This window comes from Cyclopterus lumpus, chromosome 24 (assembly GCF_009769545.1).
Source record: "Cyclopterus lumpus isolate fCycLum1 chromosome 24, fCycLum1.pri, whole genome shotgun sequence".
In the NCBI taxonomy this organism is placed as follows: domain Eukaryota; kingdom Metazoa; phylum Chordata; class Actinopteri; order Perciformes; family Cyclopteridae; genus Cyclopterus; species Cyclopterus lumpus.
In genome coordinates, this window is record NC_046989.1 from 8,273,812 (window position 1) to 8,279,141 (window position 5,330).

The following is a 5,330-nucleotide window of genomic DNA, read 5'->3' on the forward strand; positions in this document are numbered from 1 at the left end:
GAGAAATATCTTTTTGTAAGATATAACTGTTGTATGAAAATATGTTGAATTACTACATGTATGTGCAAGGAGTCGCTCAAAAGGACAAACCCACAGATAATTATCAACTGGCATTTAACTGGCATTCAAGCTTCTTTTAGCTTATTGTCAGCAAAAAAAACTAACCAAAACAACAACTATATAATCAAAGTTAGCGACCAGCTGGTGAAGTGCAGCATTTAAATTAAAGAACCAGACATATCATTAAGGTGCTAAAAGGAGAATGAATTAGACTAGTGGACAAGTACGTGACTCCAAATGAATGCTAATGCTGCTCCATGTCGGATGGGTGTGCCATTGTCATTTCAACATGGCCCCCAAAAAAACAATAAACTTATAGGTTTGAATTAAGTGTATGATAAAAGGGCTAAACTGTTGTTGTTTTGCAACCTATATGATTGTCTGACTGCTCATGTTTCTTGCCCCATTAGACTTTATTGTAGCAAATATACTTTCGTATATATACTTTAGTTTCATAACTGATGGATATGATTGGAAAAGCTATGAAAATGTATACGTCTATTATTCTTTGAGTGACACACCAGAAGTGCTGTAAAGTACATGTAAAGGACCGCAAACTCTGTAAAACAATTATTTTTTAAAAAGACTACATAATTCAGTCTGTAATTAAAGTGTGAATCAGGTCTTGCTCTCAATTGTTCTGTGGTTGTTTGTCAAATAAAAGTGGACGTTTACGCTCCATTGCCCAGACAAAGAACAGCCGAAGGTCTTCAGTTTAGTTAGTGAACACTTCCTAATCCCTGTTTTTACTGCTTAATCCAGCTCTTGTCCTCATCCTTCCTGCTTCCTCCTCTTAATCTCTCCATCTCTGCCTCTCTCCGTCAACCATCCTCCGCTCTCTCTCGTTCCATCACATCACCTCCATCTCAGCCTTTTCATTTAGACTTTCCCCTCATTGCTGTATTACTCTCCTCACTTTTTTGTTAACCCTCTCCCACACACACTTTATCTCCATATGATTCATTTGCCCTCCCTCGATCCATCTGACTGTCCGCGCAATCTCTCCTTCCACTCGCCCCCTCTATATTCATCTCTTAAGCACATCCTTTTTTCTCCTTCTCTCCTCCATCTCCACCGCCGTCCTTTCCTTTTAAAGGATAATCTTCAGCTAAGTGGACAGCACTTCGCTCTCTCTCGTTCCCTCTTAGGTGACCATGCGATAATCTCAGGATTCTCTGTTGAACACCAACACAGGGGAAAGTGAACCGATCAGAAAGCCCAGAGTGGAAGTCCTAAACTGGGTCAAGAAAAGGCCAGTGACTGGGTTATCTGGGGCTGATGGGACCAGCACGGATGGAGAAAAAGCTGATGCCAAACAAAGTTGGACAGAGATCATCAGAGCAGATGGACTATCCTATCATCTCTTTATCCTTTCTATCTATCTATCTTCAAGGCTGCAAGGCCTCGACTTTGAGATGGAAAATAGAAAAATAGGAACGAATCATTTTGTGTAGAGAGCAGAAAAAAGGACATCACTAGGCAGATTTGAAGATTTTTTTCTATCTGGACACACAAAAGAGGCTGAAAAGAGGGAGGGGAGATGCATTCACGTCGTTGGGGTCGGTTAAAGGACATGACACTGGATGCATGACACAGACACATATGCAGAGGTCATGCTGATGGTACAAGATCCATCGTACCTCCTTGCTGCAGAGAAAAGAAGCCCTTAGTCAGGTTACACAGACACGCATGGTTTTTTTTTTTCTTCCGCTGTCCTCTTCACGGGTCAGCGGTTGAATAAAGCCGCTGTCACTTTCCTTTGGGAGGCGCCAGTGACAGACAGACTGACCACGATAAACTTCCGCACAGGAAGAGGAGATTCCTGCAAGGAAAAGGCCAGGAGGATCAGGAACAGCCCTGGGCATCACTTGTCCTCCGGCTTAGCTAAAGACACAGAAAACAGCAGTGTGTGCGTGTGTGAGTGAGTGCGTGCATGCGTGTGTGAGGTTAGTCAGGGTTGCGTGGGTGAGTAATACAACAATCAGTATGCCACTGTAGAATTGTATTGTAGAATCTGAAACAAAGGTTTTGGCATTGTTTCGCAACATCATTTTCATTAAATTATAATACACACCACAGAAATACTAAAAGTAAAGGCAGATTAAAATCAGTTTCCCGTAGACTTTATACTATACCTAGTTTATCTCAGGCCATGTCCACACTTTAAAATGTGTTTGAAGCACGTTTGAAAACGCTCCCGAGGACGGATACATTTAAAACCTCCGGGGTTACGTCATAGTTGGATGGGTCTTAGCAGTCACGACGTGTCCTTCCCCGATTCGTCACGCCCCTATCACATGACTTCAACAGTTCGACCTCGTCCTCAGTCAAGCAAAGAAACCTCTGGTCCCTCTTTTCGTCATTGCCGTTCTTCCTCCGCAGTTGTTGAAGAAATAAAGGTTTGTTTTGGGTCAACGCCGAAACAGGCACTGCTGCCTCAAAATAATATGGCTACTGGTCTAACTTCCTGGTTACAGTCCTGTTCAGTCTCACTCCCAACTTGCCAAATGTATACCTTTGCTTGATCAGTGCCCTGTGTTGTCTAATAGCGACGCACAGAGGGACCCTTTAGCATCTGTACGTGACTCGTGGGGCTTTCAACTCTTTTCAATTAAAACTTATTAGACGCTCAGAGCAACTGCAGTTGTATGAAGTGTAGGACAGTCCACTTTGAGCGGGCAGGAGGGAGGGTTTGTGGTGGTGGATGGTTCAAACAAACACAGGAGTTTGACAGGTGGCCGCTGCTCGTGAACTGTGTGAAACAAAAGGTCAACGTGAGTCCCTGGTCATGTGACACGTTTGTCACTCTCTTGTCATGTGACACGTTTGTCACTTGAGGGACATGTTCTCTGAATGGTAACATTTGGGTTTACTCTCAAAAAGTCTAAATTAATGATACTGAACCCAATTTATAGGCGGATGTGGTGGCTGGGGCGTGGTTAGGCTCAGCTGCAGGGGGGGAGCGGGGGACTGGCTCAGGGAACAGGTGCCGGGAAGAGGCTTAATTAGCCTCAGCTGCATTAGATCAGGGGAATGCGTCTTGGACCCTATATCAGGGTGTGTTGCAGATGGAGCAGGAGACCGGCAGAGCAGGATCACAATAAAGAATATTGCCAAACATTACACGACGTGTGCTCATTCCTTGGTGCTGGGGGGGGGGATTGTAACAGGACTTGTTACAGCGGACCTCCGTATATTTACCAGATCAGTTAATAGGTGTTGCAAAATAGTATCGAGCTACTTTGCAATTTAATTTTAGAGGAATTATTCTCTTCCTTTATCATAAAGGCACAGGTGTAAAACACCAGCTTGCGCTACAAGAAAGAAAAGAAAGTTTATCTCAGAACATTTACAGGACAGAGGAGGGGACATTATTCTGAGAGCAGTTAATCATACCAACAGAACCAAAGACACAACGTCCTATTATGGGACTCTTCTAACACCGGATCTACCGGCACAGGTGCCAGGGCGGCTCATTTATAGTCAGGTTATCCCATGGTTGAGGCATGGAGCTGTGGTGTGGCATTCACACACACACACACACACACACACACACACACACACACACAAACGTACTGTACACACACACTGCAAGCAGCCGAGTAAAAGAAGTTGGATGGATGTATAAAGAGGAGGTTACTCCTCTGTCTCTTCTAGGAACTGCTCAGTGAGTATGTGTGTCTGCTGACTGATGCATGCCGTGTGTGTGTGTGTGTGTGTGTGTGTGTGTGTGCGTGTGCGAGAGAGAGAGAGAGAGTTTCTACACATACTGTACATGCATGCATGGGTTGATATTCAAGTTTTATTTGGCTGTACTGACCAACGTGTGTATAAGTAAATATTTCACCTTGACTCTATATTATGGTACTGAACACAGAGCATGATTGCTCATTGCATGTGTATGAGTGAGCATGTGATTGTGTGAGTGTAACAGTGAGATCTTTTATCTCTACAACAATGATGCCACAAATAGGCACAAGCCTAGCTATTCTTGCCCTCTCAAGGCTCCTCTGGCGTTCTGGTGGATGTACTCAGGCAAACAAGGGCGCGGGAGAGATTTGGACGTGTCGGTGTGCGTGTGCATGTAAACGGCCACATACAAAGACTTGTGTTTTGTAGATGACTAAAGGAGCAAAAAATTTGATTTACGACATCTAAAACATGTGTCCTCTTCCTCTAACGAAATGGATTTTCAAATTAAAACACAGTGTTGCATATCAGTGAATTTATTGGCAGTGGCGATCCTTTTACCTAGAAATTAAATTTTTGAGGTGGTAATTATTTGTGCGGTTGCTTGCCAAGCAACACACAGCAAGTTTTCCAAAGTGAGATTTGTAAGACCTTCAAGTGGAATGCCAAGTGCCAACTGCTGTGCCGGATTGTGTGCTTAGCTTCTCCCTCTGCAGCCGTAAAAATCAAGGGAAATAATCAGGAGATAACCCAACCCTCCACACATTCTTTCTTCTTTGTTCAGTTTTACGTCTCTGTTGGGTGGTGAGAGGATTTAATGCTCCATTATGAGCCTGTGCACTTGGCTCCTCTGGATGGGCAGTAAAATCCAAACGTTATACTTCCTCCAGAGAGGGTCATGGAGGAAAGGTACACCTTCTCAGCCAAATTTGGCACACCCTGAGGTAAACGGTGCGGAGGAAGCCGATTGGCCCAGAGCACCTGAACCAAGCCGGCACACGACAGGATGAGGGTGTCGGCATCCTCCTGTTAAATGCTTGCTTCCTGCTGTTTTGCTATACTCTTTCTCCTTTTTCTTTCTCTCATCCCTCTCTTCTAGCAGGAAGTCATTGGAATGGAAAAAAGAAGAGTTAAATAAAGATGGGGAGGGGATTGTGTGTTGTTCCAAACAAGCAGAGTCCACGTCCCGACTGTCCTCTGCGACGTGCTAAAATTCCTTTAAAAAAAGTGTAGTTGGACAGAAGAGGAGGAGAAACAATGGTGCATGGCGATGGGCCGAGAGATGAGATGGAGGAAGGGAGGAGGACGACGAGGAGGGGAGATGAGGGCACGAGGGGGGTCTTCTCTAGGGTCATGCTCAGAGGGCGTCGGGCAGCACGAGAGGCAGGATGTTATGGTTTATTCAGCTCAGGAGTGGGGGCGACGTGGACAAGGTGCGCCTTGCCCTCAGCACCAGCCTCAGCGTGATTTATAGCAGCGCTGGCAGACGCTTCTGTCCGCAGGGAAGTCTTTGAAAGTACCGGGAGTGATTAGCATGAGCTTAGACCTGCGCATATACACAGTTCATACTCGAGTGTGCA